Genomic DNA, 14,080 nt, shown 5'->3' with positions numbered 1-14,080 from the left:
CAATTGGCAATTGAACTAAAACGTGGCAACAAGTGCATGTAATTGTGCAGGTGCCAGAATAGGTGAGAGATGCACAATCTGAACAATGTTTCTATGTTCATTAGTAGTAGCACAGCATATATATTTACATATATACATATACATAGCACACTGTATATATTTATATACATACATGCATACATACATGTATTTATATATACATACATGCATACATATATATACATCCTTCCCAGAGTACTCCTTCTCTATCTCAGGTAATGACAGGCCCAGCAAGTGAGTAGGATAAATTTAAAAAACATATATTTTCTTGGCATGAATGATTCTGTGATTCTACTAATAGAATTTTCAGAAACGCAAAAAACTTTATTCAAAGAAACGTGACCTATCCACAGCAGTGGCACTGGTAAAATTAAAGCATAAAACCTCAGGTAAAATGAAACAAAAGTGATATTCTTGGTACATGTTTAAAAAACAGCACACATCTGAGTTAGTAGATGGTAGTATGCTTTGACAGTGCTGAAGAACATAGTGATAGCGTGCAACCATAAATTAAGTGCTGCATGTGCTTTTATGGTGGTGTCAAGTGGAAATCCCTATTTACAGCTTAGCTGTGGGGCCAAGGTATGACTTAGGGCAGTACCTGCTGCCACCTTCACACCATGCAGGGTCTGAGGCACTCCAGTGGAGACCATGCAGCAAAACCTCTGGCTCTTGTCCTGGACACACTCCAAGGAATAATTGTAAGATTCTGTGCCCCTGGACATTCTTCACAGGATCCATGCAAGCAGATTGGACCTGGATTGGCATTTCAGTGATCCCCACTGGCAGGCATTTCCAAGAAGGCAGAAGATGTATGTGTGCACAAAAGTCTGAAGGTAACACGAGTATATTTTACATTTTATTCCTGTCATGCAAATCAAGGAGAAACATCTTTTTCAAGATTAATACTCTGTTGTAGAGATAGAATTTGAACTGTACAAACAGTCCTTCCTGGGCATAAGCTGCTCCTTTAAGGAAAAAGAAAAAAGGGGAAAAAAAAAAAAAGTATTAATTTTGTTACTTTTCTTACTTTACTGTGATACAAGATTTTGGACAGATAGCATTATTGATGCGATCTCTTTGATCTCTAAAATAACCAGTGTATCAGAGAGGTCTCTGCTGCAGTCAGGCATCCGTAATGGCTGCATCTCAGATGATACAAATTCTGCCTGAGGTAAAAGGAGTCGAAATAATCTTTGTTTTTTCCTCTTATACCTGAAAGAGGGATGTGAGAAGCAAGAGTAAGAGACTGTTCTGTTTAAGGACACAATTATTTTGCATCTGTAAAAGCACTGACTAGTCGAGAAGGAAAACCAAATATTTCATTTGTAAAAACATTGCAACATGTTGCAAATAATATAGTTAATTACTGTAAATAAAATCCAAGAGGCAGTCAAAATACTTTTAATCATTTTGCCCAGTGGTTTCCTTAGTATAGCCACTTCATTGGCACATCTGTATTATACACAGAAGTTCTTGCTTCTGTAGGAAGCCTTTTTAAAGGGGGTTTAAGAAACCTCCCAAACCTTTTTTTAGAACCCTGTTTATATTCATTTAATCTTGGAAGAGGAATTATTTTACAGAAGTTGACTTTCGAAAAAGATAGTGTTGACTGTGTTCTGTATTACCTCATTTCTGAGAGGTAGGCTTTCAGGTTTTAGCACCTCTATACTGTCCTTCTAATACTGGCTTCACACCAGAAAAGAAATACAGATATGTTAAAGAGGGCATTTGTGAGATCCTTTCCCATGCAATAAGTCTTTTGGACATTTCTTCTTGGAGAAGAGCCTTAAGGCATAGGCTTAAAATCCTCCCTACAGTCAATTGGATGTTGACTCTTTTGGGGGAGTTTAAACCACCAAAATGCACTTTTTAGTAACATCATTCCTTTAGGAATTGTATGCCATTCTTTTGAAATATCACAACATTTTGGAATCAACACCAGCAGATACTAGCCAATTTTATAGCTGGCTTAAAAAAAATAAATCACTGGCTTCAGCACAAGCATTTCACAACACTCCAGACAGATCACGTAACCCAGTGTAATTGCACAGTTCCTAGGCTAAACTGTTCCTTATTTACATTTCTCCTTGAGATGTTTTTTCTTGCATAATCAAAGTAAAGCCCTGGGAGGTTTGAATTCTGTTCACTCTGTGGTTTTGACTGGGGGTACAAGTTCTGCAGTCTTGGAAACTGTCTTCTACTTGAGTTCCTGCAATGTTTGTTGCTGAAAAGCTGCTGTCACTGTTGCTATGTTCCACCTTCTCTGAAGCCTTAAGAGTGCTAACACGGTAGTGAATGTAATAGTCAGTACAAGAATATCTGTGCAAGGTCAGAAAGACAAAAGAGTTAAAACCAAAGGGAAGAAGGCTTGAAACTGGAGTTCAGGATGTTCTTAATAACAAAACCGCCTGCCAGAATTCACCCCAAAGTCCAGTAAGATTTTTGGGTGCATAATTTCTTAGAATTTCTTTCTGCTGTTGAAAGCTTTAGTTCAATGACAGCTTGGCTGGACTCCAGCCTGGACCCTTCTCTGTGATTCTCCTCAGAGGAAGATACAATAATAAAAGACCTCTCAGTAGAGGAAATTTTTCTCTTTACAAATGAGACATGGAGAGAATCACATCTGCTATAGAATGGTGACTGAAACTGTAAATACTTGTATAATCCAATAATGTATATTTGTCTCTGCAGAGTATTGCAACAGAGTGATTTTATTTCTGAAAGCCCTCAAGTCTTTCCCTGTCATTAATCCCTTTGAAAGGAAGAGCAGGAATCACTCGTGAGATCTGCACTGCCTTCATTTAGACTGACAGAGATGAGAGAGTGCCCAATCTTTCTTCTCTAGAAATCCACTCAGGAAGCCTTTATGGCAAGAGGGGAAGAAATTCCTGCTTGACACTCACAGGCTGCAAAATTGGCTGTTGAGGGTCCAGACTCCAACGTGGTTATTTGCCAAAAATAGGAAATGTATTGCATTGTAATGCCAGGCACAGGAATTTGCAGATGACCACTGGCATGGTTCAGGTTTGCATATTATACAGACAATTTTACCAGTTATTTCTAAGCATCCATAGCCAATGTTTATTTGCCAAGAAGCCTGCCATTGCTGCTGTAGCTGTGTGGACTAGGTGTCAACTTTTAGTCTTTTCCCATCTATCTCATGCAGTTTTCATATTTTTCCGTATGAGTTTAGCTCATGTAAATATAGAGGATCTTAGCTGCCCTAGAAAAAAACCTTTGCTATCAAATCTACTGGTATCTTGCTGGATGTTTTTCCCTATTTAGTGTTGATCATTTTATGTAAAAATTATTTTCTCCTTTAATACCCAGATACCAAATTAGGAAAGATGAAAGGTAAGAAATAATCTTGTATGAAGCATCTTGCTTTCACTTAGATGAGAGACTAAAATGGGTCCCAAACAACATTCTGATTTTTGGCCCTTCCTTTCCAGAAGCCAAAATACAGATTCTGTGGCTTGCACGCAGTTTCATTGCTCCTGTTGTGCTAATGGTCTGTGGCCTTACATTCTCATTTTATCCCTTTTACTTTTGCTAAGAGTTCTGGGGTGCTGCCTTGGATTTGCTGCTGTTTCCTGAGAGGCTCTTAAACTGACTTTATCTTCAGTTCCAGAAAAGAATTGTTTGTTATTCATGCTCCAAGAATGGAAGCTAACAATTAATTTCCTCTAAATTTTTGTATCTTTGGCTATTAGTGTGAATTGCAATGCCACAGGGGGGCTGGGAGGGATGGGGCAGATTTGGGCTTCTATTTTCCTTTTTTGTTTTGAATACCTGTAGGTGCTAAACCAAAAATGCACTAATAAAGGCTAAGCATAGCAAACCCAGGAACACTCTGAAACTCTGAAAATGAAAGTTTGTTATGAAATCCTGGTCCCATTAATGTCTGATAACTTCATCCTACCGTTGTATTTTTGTACTAACAAGGAAAAATCAGGAGACCTCCAGAACTAAGCTCTTTCTACTAATCACAGTCATCAAAGCTACATTAGTGGGGAGAATTGTCCTCTACTAGCACAGGCAAAAGCAAGAGCAAATTAGAAAGGAATTTCCAGCCCAGAACAGCACTAACATCTCTCAGACTCATGAAATCTCTCCTCTATTACCCCTATTTTGCCAATTACTGAAACGATGCTAACTGGAACAAGATTACACACATTGTGAACTTAATGAATTTCATTCAGGTTCTTAAAGGTTAATTTAAAGTAGAAAGTTTTTTTGTAACCACTGCAGGAAAAACATCCCCAGCAAAATCAAATTAACATTACCCAGGTAACAGGACTAGAAATAGACGTGGTATTAGTCAACTAAGCATGTACTCCCTGCAGCTTGAACTCAAATGCAAATCTGTTCTCTTCTGAGCACAGCAGTGGCCTGGCTTCCCACTGCTTTGTGTGCACATTTCCCCAGGGAATGAGCTGTGCAGCCACGTAGCTTTGCCAAGCTGATATCCCTGAGCTGTGGGAGCTGAAGCAAGTGACTCACGACTGCAAGACGACAGCATGCGAGGCAAGGCACAGGCAGGACAAACTGCTGAGAGATGCATTTCATGACTGAGAGGTTTAGTCCCACTGCCAAGAAAGGCCTTTTCCAGCTGTTACCACGTTTTATGAAACAAATAGACATAGTGTGGGATTGTTAGGTTAAATATTTAAAACTAAGTACAGAAGCGTCTGTGAAATCAAAATGCTAAAAGCAATGAAAGAATAACAGTTTCTTCCCTCTTTACCCCCTGACTGCCTTTGAAAATGAAGCAAAATAAAAACACTTGTACACATCTCTCTAAATCTATTATCATGACCACATGCCACATTGTACTGTATTGCAATATAACTGCTTCCATCTCATGCCTGCCAGTTTGCCAGAGCAGGGTTTTGTTCTGCTGCTAGGAATACCTTGGTTGGCAAAAAGGTACATACTTTGCTACCAGTCTGATGCCCATCAATGGCTACTCTTAAGGACAAAATGGAGTTACTGGGACTGAACGCCTGATAGTGTTACTTTTCACCATTATTATGTGGTACATCCTAAATGCAAATGGGACTGGGTCTTGAGGGTGCAAGCACAAGCATTCAGGCTAAAACTACAAGCTGATCCTAAGCACTGTAGCTTTCTCAGTGAAGCAAAGGAGGCCATTTGTTTCCTCTGCATTAACTTCAACCATTTTGTTAAATGGACACTGGAACAAAAATGTCAGATAACAGCACCAGTGGAAATATTTGTACAGTTACTGGGAGCTGTATGACTTTAAGTGGTGTTTCTGCTTGTAATTTCACAGGAGATTGGTCTTGCACTGGCTTTCAAAAAAAAAAAAGGAAAAAAAGGTTGTTGTTTTTGGATTTTTTTAGAAGGAGATGAGTATCAAGAATGCCACAATATAAACTGCTGCTCAACTGCGACAGTGAAACAGCCTTTTAAAAAGATCTTGTTACTGATGTCCTTTCTCTCAGCTTGACACTTGGCCCTTTGTGTGTTATGAGTAGGAGCAGTTGCATTCACTTCAATAAAAAATTGAGATGAGGACGACTGCAAGATGGCGCCTTACACTGGGAGGCATGATGTCTCCCTGAGGGCCCATGTTGCAAAAATACTCAGAATATACAGAACTTCAGCAAGTCAGAGTTAGAGATAAGATGGATAGCCCTGTGTTAACTCTTCTGATCATGCCATCTCAATAAATTAAATTCTTTACTTTTTTTTTCTTTTTTTTTTCTCTTTTTTCTTTCTTTTTTTTCTTTTTTTTTTTATGGCTACAGTGCCTGACTACTCTTGGCTGTGAGAGAGACTGCATAGGTCCGTGTTCTGTAAATTTCCAAGACCATTAGGGAAGGGAGCACCCAGCAGTTTGCATGATTTGAACTGGAGTCCACAATTACACTTACCACTTTCATTATTTATTGCCTTCTATGAGGACTGTTTATCTCAACTCTTTTTAAAAAAGATGGGACATCTGTGAGTAATATTCTCTGCATTGTAGTCACTAGTGAAGCCAATACAGATTTAAGTCCAACAATTTTTCTGCAGGCTGTTTTTTTTTTTTTTTAGCCACAGCTGAAAGCATGTCAACTCTGCTCGTTTGCAGTTCTATTTCATGCTAGATTTTGGAGAAAGAGCACCGATGGTTACTTTTTTTTTGTACCAGAGATAGCAGCCCTACCTGACAGTCAAAGGGTTTAGAATGGCCTTTCTAATTCCCCCATGCAAAGCAGCTTTGATGGCATGATCAGTTTTCAATGATCTGCTTTCTTTTGCTGAGAAAATGTCTCCTTCTCTACCATTATTAACCATTGCTGACAAAGTTAGTGATTTTAATACAAGCTGAGTGAAAATTTGGTCTGAAACAATAAAAATGAGCCTTTCCTACATCAAACATTTTTATTTAAATTACTGTTATTTATCAGTGCTTTACAATCTGTCTCACCAAGCAGCCAACTGACCAGCAAAAATCAGTATCTTAAATACAAGTGGTTTTCTGATTTGGTAGAGCACAACTTGTACTCTGTGCTGGTCCAATTCTGTCACCTTAAAGACTTGCTGAGGAAAGGTTATTGATGCAACTTCTGCATAAGTCTGACCTTCTTTTTTCTGCCAATGTCAAAGATGACTTAGAGAATCTGTATACAATTTATAAAAAAATTTATTGAAGATCCTTTGTCTGTGTCTTTTATCAAGCTGAGTGTGTCATACTTTCAGCAGCCCCTTTCTTTTCTATTGTGCTTATGCAGAAAATCTGGACTTCAGGAGACCTTGGTAGTTAGTACAGTCACTCCCCTCATTCCAAGACAATCTTAAATATAGCTACCGATTCCTAATTTTTTTTTTCTGCTCTGGGGGATTAAAATTAATATTAGCTTTGCTTGCAGCTTAACATTTAGAGCTTGGCTGGACTGGGCCCTGTTTGCTTTTTGCTTAGCATAAGTATCTGAGACATTGCGACCTTAGGCCTCACTGAACTATTGTTGAACTCTAGTTAAACGGTGACCTGGAAAAGTACTAAGGAAAGATTAATATATTGAGAAAGCACATGAAACAAGCCCTCCATGCCAGTAATACAATACCACACAGCAGGAATTGGGCTGACTGAAACCAGAATTCAAGGAACTACAATTCCAGGTGCAGACAATGAAGAAAGGAACCATTATTAATGGAGACAGCAGAAGACCAATGAATTTCAGGTGCAGACAGAACAAAAGATGAAGTCAGAAGTGCATGCAGACGGAACAAGAGGCGAATCACCTTAAGCAGGCTGATTGGAGAACAGATTGTGTGCACTTCACACAGACAGATTGTTAGGCTTCAAGGAACACAACTCAAATAGAAGCAGGGTCCCTCCTTGGAGATACTCAGCACAAGCTGTAATAAACTGACTTTGTGGCAGAATCAAGGCTTATCATAGAATCATAGAATTGGCTGGGTTGGAAGGGACCTCAGAGATCATCAAGTCCAACCCTTGATCCACTCCCGCTGCAGTTACCAGACCATGGCACTGAGTGCCACATCCAGTCTCTTTTTAAATATCTCCAGGGACGGAGAATCCACCACTTCCCGGGGCAGCCCATTCGAATGTCTGATCACCCTCTGCAAAGAAATTCTTTCTAATGTCCAACCTAAACCTCCCCTGGCACAACTTGAGACCGTGCCCTCTTGTCTTGCTGAGAGTTGCCTGGGAGAAGAGCCCAACCCCCCCCTGGCTGCACCCTCCTTTCAGGGAGTTGTAGAGAGTGATGAGGTCTCCTCTGAGCCTCCTCTTCTCCAGACTGAACACCCCCAGCTCCCTCAGCCCTTCCTCACAGGACTTGTGCTGGATCCCTTCACAGCCTCCTTGCTCTTCTCTGGACCTGCTCCAGGACCTCAATCTCCTTCCTAAACTGAGGGGCCCAGAACTGGACACAGGACTCAAGGTGTGGCCTCACCACAAAGGTAGCAAAGATAGCAAAGGCTTCAAACTTTACTTTACAGATGGGGGCTAAGATCAGATTCATCAGCACCTGGTCTCTCAGAGAAGGTTTAGAAAGCAAGAGGGTCCAGTCTGAACCTCATGACTTGGCAGGAGCATCATCCTGTACACTAAGATCCACATACAAACATGTTCTTAAATATCGATGTTCTTACGTGTTCCTTATTACTTCAGGTAAAGTCCATGAATTAACATGTGTGTTTCATAGTAAACCAACTTGTCAGAAAACAAACAAAAAAATTGGCCTGTAGGGGAAGAATCCTAGAGGAAAAGAACAAAGCCCAGATAATTGCAGCAGTCACAGAAAGGTAAGATTTGCAGAGGTGGAGAGCTTTGCTAGGGCATACAGTCCTGAAAAGCCTCTCTCCGTGCTGGAGAATGGGGAATTACACAGCTACTGAATGAATGATGTGCTGAAGAAGGCAGAACTAATAAAGAAAAAATTGACTCTCCGTGTGCATAGAGGAAAAAAAATTGGTCAGGGTTCAGATTAAACCAGTTTTGAACTATGTTCACTTGACCATTTTACCATGTCCCAGTCCATAATGGGTGGCTACCAAGAAGATAGACACTCGCTTTTTACAAGGAGTCACATGGAAAAGATAAGGGGTAGTGGGTAGAAATTACTTCTGGGGAGATACCAATTGGACTCCAGAAGAAAATTTTTCACCATGAGAACAATTATATATTGGAATAATCTCCCATGGGAAGTGGTGGATTCCCCTACATTGGACATTTTTAAGACTCAGCTTGGCAGGGTCCTGGGCCACCTTATTTAAACTATATTTTACCTAGAAATGTTGGACTAGATGATGCTTGAGGGCCCTTCCAACCTGACATTCTTTTAATATTTTAAAAATATTTCTTCTTTATTTATGAAAAACAAAGATAAAACCTCATCAGTCTTACAAGGCAAACTCTTCCTGTGCTTTTCATAATCCTTTGCAGAGGATTATGATCTCTGCATGGATATCAGTTTATTCCTTTCTGGTCCTTCATAGCTCTCTGTTATATGTATTTGTAGGCTGTTATTAGAGTTGAGCTTTCAATTAGCTAAAAAAGCCATTTCCTCCTGGGTTTTATTTTCTGAGCCTTGTATCTTTCTTACAACCTCTTGAATTTTTCATGAAAAGCTGGTCCAAAAACCTGCCAGCACTCCACCAGAGACCCTACCAGTGCTGAGTATAAAGCAAGCATTACTTCATAGTTCTTGCAAACTATATGTCTGTTTATGCAGTCCAAAAGGTGACTGCCTTTATTACAATACTGTGACATTGTTGACCCAAGTTAAGCTTGTTTTCCACAGTAATCTCACAATTTCTTCATGCATAGTGAGCTGGAATTCCAAAGGGTAGCAACAAGGATCTAGGAAGGCTGCAGCCTGTGAAACAAGTGGCCCATAAAGATGTTTGTTCTGTTAACACATGAGCAAAGTGAAGGCAGGTGAGGATATGTATCCTCCTGGACTGCTGGCTGGACAACTGTCACGTGTATTGTTGTCTTGGGTCTGTCATAGGGTGTACTGATTTTTGGTGCATTGACACATTGAGAAGGCAAGTGGAGCAGACGTGAAAAGGATTTAGGGGCATTATAGAAGGAGAGCATAAGAGGAAAAAGGAGCTTTTGTGAAAGAAACATTATCAGTTGCTGACAAACTTATCTTTCTGAGTATCTTCTTTCTTGATCAAAATAGGATAATCTTCTACTGAAAATTCACGATTTTCAGAGAACATTCTGCTCTCAACAAGGAGAATTGGTTTGAGAGATCAGGTTACCTTAAAAAATAAACTATAAAACTCCATGCACAGCCCAGTGACAAGGTCAGGATATTCAGGAAATATCATCCCATTAGTACTACAGCAGCAGCTGTAGTAGGAAGCTTAAGGAAGTTTCTCTATTGCCTCCATTTGATCTAACCTGGCCTGCCTTTTTTTTTTTTCACCTAATGAAGCACTTTGTCACACACTGAATGGTTATTTGCTCTTTGAATAGTCTTAGTAACCCTCAGATTTAGAGGTGTACCTGAAAGCTAATTTTTTTTCAAACTGAATATGCTTGAGAAGGATAACAGCAGAATGCATGATGACTATGGAACTGGAATCTATCTTCATTTTTTCCTTCATGTACACCCCTTTTTATGGGGGAGGGGCCTGATTTCTTAAAAAATAAGTAGGGCAAAGCCTGCAAAAAACCTCTGCTTGGAAACTGCTCACATTGAGATGAACTGATTTTTAGAAGGGAAGGAGAACTCTTTTCTGGTCTTTGTTTTGCTTTTGGAAACTTCTTCAGTGTACAGACACGTAGGTTCCTCCGTATTTTGAAAAACGGGGCTCGATACTGTTGAGTTACCCTCTTGCTCACTTTTGGTTGTGTATGCAGGTTCTACTCCTTAATACAAGAAAAAACACTTAATTTTTTACAGCTTAGATTATAAAAGGAAGCGTCAGATGTTCCTCTGGGGTAAGCATAACGATTGTTGGGAGTATTTGCCTTTGTTGGACCTTTCAGAATATTAGAATCCTACATAGAATGGGTTTCTCCACTTGTGTTCACCTGTAACAAACACTTTCACTGCCAGCAACTGCAGAGGAAGGCAGAGCTCCATATTTGAACCCTCCCTGACCTCCTACAAAGCTCCTCACTGTCACTACCTATGCTGTAGTTTCCTCACTCAGGTGCACAAGCAGCCTGGTACCAGTTATGCTCTGCAAAGTGAGACTTCCTTGGGCTTACTCCTTGCTTAAGGCCCAGGTGATCTACTAAGTGCAGTGGCTGTTCAAAACCTAAGGGTGGGCACTAACAAATGTATGAGGTATGTTTTCTCTCATAGGGCAGGAACTTGCCCCAGTGCTTGGACAGTTTTTAGAAAGAACAGCTGTAAAAGCTAGAACACTTCTTGGCATCTTCCTTGGACAGCGTATCATTATCAGGAAGGGAAAGATACAGCTGATGTAGGCACTACGGAGACAAACCATATATGCCACAGCACAGCTGTCTTATTAGATGTTCAGTCTCACCTAACAGTGCTGTGGAACCCACAAGATAGATCTGGAGTCATCCTCAAAAGGAACATAAGCCAGTATGTGCATTTGCCATACACTAAAAAGGTTGAAGTGGAGCACTAAACCCTACTGCATCAGGAACAAGGGCAATATCTGTATTCCAGCAATTATCTTCCAAGCTAGAGGAAGGCAAAGAAAGTTTATTCTTTGGGGTATTAAAAGCTGCAGAAAAACAGCACTGCAGCATTTGCTGCACCATATTTGTGGAGGCCTTAAGAGCAACAAAATGGAGGCAAAAAGGCCTCTTCCAAATAACTTGCAGTATCCACCCCTTTGAAAGCACAGGACACATGCAGCAATTGCTACTAAATGAGAAACAGTGTTTGGACTTCAGCCTGAATTGAGCAAGTTGTGATCAGGTTTCCCATTAACTGCAGAGTGTGTATCTCACATGGGTATGTATTACACACCAGGCTGTGTCCTTTGGATGTGCATCACAGGAACAGCAGGCATGTGATGTATGCTTTACTGCATGGATATATTTTTCTTCATAGTGTGTGCCTTCTGTACTTGCTTATTATGGTGGGCATCAAACATAAACAGCTCTGGAAACTTTTCTACAGTTGCCCAGCCTTTCTCCTGTGAAACCCTACTTTGAGTTGTTTCTAAATTTGCCAGTGCTTGAGTGTCTTCAGAAAAAGTTTCTGTCTTGGGCTCATTTTGGGGTAAGAGGGAGAGGACAGAGAGAAAGAATATTAGCTAGAACAACAGAGCCATCTCTGAAAATCAGTCTTACAGGAGATACAGAATATCCCCCCTGTATTTTTGACAACCTGTCTTTTAAAAGATGATATCTTGATATCTTATTTGGGGGATGATGGTGCTTTCATGTAAAAAATGTGCATTTTGCTCAGCTTATGAAAACCACAGCCCCGATGTTACCCAGTTCTGTTAGGCTTTGTGAGGGTTAAAAAAACAACAACCAAACAACCAAACAAAACCAAACAAAAACATAAACCACCAAAAAAACATACCAAACCACACACACAAAAATAATTATCTATGCTCTGTTAAGATTTGCTAGTGCTTTAAATTATTCAGTTGTGTTTTCTTAAAAATAGATTTGACCTGCAGCTGCCAGTCTGGACTCCTTGAGTGTCCTGTCCTGTTTCGGCACTGCAAGTGGAGCCTTCCCTTTTCCTCCCCTGGGAGTTCAGAAAATGTTGACCTCAGTTAGGTTGTCTGATTTGGAACATATGCAGACATGTGGAAAGAGTGCAAGTGGGAATGGGTCAAGAAGTTCAAAGCAGGAGAGGAAGGCGAATCAAAATTACAGTAGGTTAAGAGTGATCATGGGAAACAGACTAGACAAGGGCATGGACTTGAGAAATGTGGAAAGAAAGGGGAGGAGACAGAATACCTCAAGTCAGAGGTAAAATAAGAGAGAACAGGGAACAGGGAGTTAAGAGCAGAGAGGAATATGAAAGATATAACAGACAAGGCAAGGAGCTTTGGCTCTAAGAATACTAGGATGATGAGAGGAGAAAAATTATGATTTGGGACTGTGAGGGATGTGGAGAGTGGTGGAGTGGAGGAAAGCTGGCAAGGAGGTTGGAGGTAGAGACTGAAGATGACTGATCACATCCCAAGATACACATCTATCTCTAATTCTTCTGGCTTACTCTACCATCCAGATCTGTGTCCCCTTGAGATAACCTCCTTGTGTGAAATGCTGTTTTGGAGCTTTTTAGGAAGGACTACTGCAGCTGCAGTGCACAGTCTGCACATCATTCATTTCTCTGGCTCTGTACCCTATGGAGATGCACCAAATTGTATAATTCAACTACATACTGAAATGTATAGGTGATGAAAAAACTGTTAGTATTAAGGCTAGCCTAGGACAAGACCTGTGATTTGACTGGAGTGATGACAGGAAACAGGAGAGTATGTCCCCTCATTTTCCAACAGATTACTTATGATGAGGAAAATATTCTTTCATGATTCTGAGAAATACACTATTCCAAGAGTCAATTGAAAGTATCTATGAAGAAGAACAAGAGGCATTTGGCATCACTTCTTGCTGTGATCTTTGACTGAACCTGTGAGGGTCAATAATGACAAACGGCCAGAGGAAGATGAAATTCCCAAACACATTATGAAGTCCTAGCTCGACAGAGTCTTGATACTTTGTTGCACTTACTACACATACATCTACTCTCTCTGGCAGCCCTCTGAAAGAAAGGGTTTTTTTGTGTGTGTATGGGTGTCAGTAACACACAATCCAGCTCACTTCAGAATTGATAGTGAGGGTTGTGCTCTGGCAGGGTGTCCACAGCTTGGGCCACCGCAGAGCATTGCCTGGGGGGCTCCCTGTGGCACCCTGGGGCTTTCTGGATGCTCCCAGAAGAGACGCTGTAGCACTGCTGGGATGGGTGTTCTGCTCTCGGCTTTCCAGTACTCCGAGGGGCAGGTGTGGGGAGACCACGGACAGCAAATGGTGTTTAGCACCCAGGATGGGTGGTGCGGGAGGGTTCGGTGGCACATGGGGTGCCTGCTAGCCAGCCTATGGATGATGAAGCCTGGGTGAGGCACCAAGCACCGTGCCGTCGTGTAGGCAAGGGTAGGAGAGAGGTGACAACGCTGGCCGGTGTCTCATGCCGGGATGGTCAGTGCAGGGGTACCCTGCGAGGTGTTTGGGAAGGAACGCGCAGGTACAAGGTGGCTGTGGTAGCGGCGGCACCGCGGGCCCTGTGCCGGGGAGGGTGAGCGCCATGTCTGGGGCAGTGTCCCTGCTGGGTTCCCGCCACAGCTCCCCCCGCCGGGCCCTGACGGGAGCGGCGCGATAGGCAGGGGGACGTCGGGGGGGTGGGTGACAATGGCGGCGCACGCCGCCTGACGACGAGGAGGAGCCACGGAGGGGCCCGCAGTGAGAGGAAGGGGAAGGGGGTGTGTGTGGGGTGTGGGCTGTGAGGGGGGCGGAAAGCAGGGGAAGGGCACCAGGTGCCGCCGGTGGGTGCCGCGGCGCCTGCTCCGCCGCGCTCCCTGGGCAGTGAGGGCGGGG

Source organism: Heliangelus exortis, chromosome 1 (assembly GCF_036169615.1).
Source record: "Heliangelus exortis chromosome 1, bHelExo1.hap1, whole genome shotgun sequence".
Taxonomy (NCBI): Eukaryota; Metazoa; Chordata; class Aves; order Apodiformes; family Trochilidae; genus Heliangelus; species Heliangelus exortis.
Note: the sequence above shows the minus strand (reverse complement) of the source record.